Here is a 1,015-nt window from a genome sequence, read left to right as displayed (position 1 = left end):
AACACCTTCCCTCTGTGTAACCAACCCCCTTACCTGTAATCTCTGGCATTTTATTAGTTTTGATTTGAAAACTTCTTATCTTTTAGGTTTTGTTCGTACTTTTCCCTTTTCCCTTGGAAACAATAAAAGTGCGCTGGCAACTCTGGTTTTATTGACGTCTAGCTTATCCATAGCTTGATGGTCATGAATTTACCGCTACACGGGTGTAATACCCCAAAATTTACCCTTCACTTTTCCTGGAAGCGTGGGATTATGTTTTACATTTCATTGACATCATACTAGGTCATACTCATTGCATACTGCATTAGTGACTTGGAAGTCAGGTTTTGATTGATCACTCCTTAACAGAAGGAGCCCACACAAAGCAAGATTGAGAATTGGACCTCATTCTCTAAGTATACAAGTCTCAAGGGTCTCAGAGGGTCCAGGTATCTTATTATGGTCCTCAGTTCATCAGTGGAGGATTCAGAGCTATCAGAGTGTTCATCTGGATTTAATCAAGAAACTAGGGTTTCATGGTTGTCTGCAACAGGAAATGTTTGGTTCTAAGTAGAGGAGCTCATCCGTGTCATGATTGGAGAGGCATCTTGGCCTAGGAAGATTCACAATTATCTCAGAAAGATCCATTGGCAATTAGTGCAATCAGTTCTTGATCATTTTACCCTAAAACTAGGGTTTGGTATAAAATCAGTTTATTTCTGATTCTTTGGGTGTAACTCTTTTCCATGGCCCTCCATATGTCCACAAGGGTCTACATACAAAAAATCGGCTCTTTATTTGAGCCAGAAGTGCTTCAATTGATCATTGGAATCGAGAATCAGACAGTTTGGGAAAAGTCAACTATGGGGCCAGAAATGTCAACTCCTGACATTTTAAGAGTGGAATCTCAAAATTCATGCCTAGGGGATCCTACATGTGAAATTTGATCAAGGTTGGATCATGGATTCATCATTTAATCAGGAATTGAAAAGGTTACTTAATTTGGAAATGGTTGACTTTCCATTTAGGGCAAGTT

Source organism: Lathyrus oleraceus, chromosome 5 (assembly GCF_024323335.1).
Source record: "Lathyrus oleraceus cultivar Zhongwan6 chromosome 5, CAAS_Psat_ZW6_1.0, whole genome shotgun sequence".
NCBI lineage: Eukaryota > Viridiplantae > Streptophyta > Magnoliopsida > Fabales > Fabaceae > Lathyrus > Lathyrus oleraceus.
Note: the sequence above shows the minus strand (reverse complement) of the source record.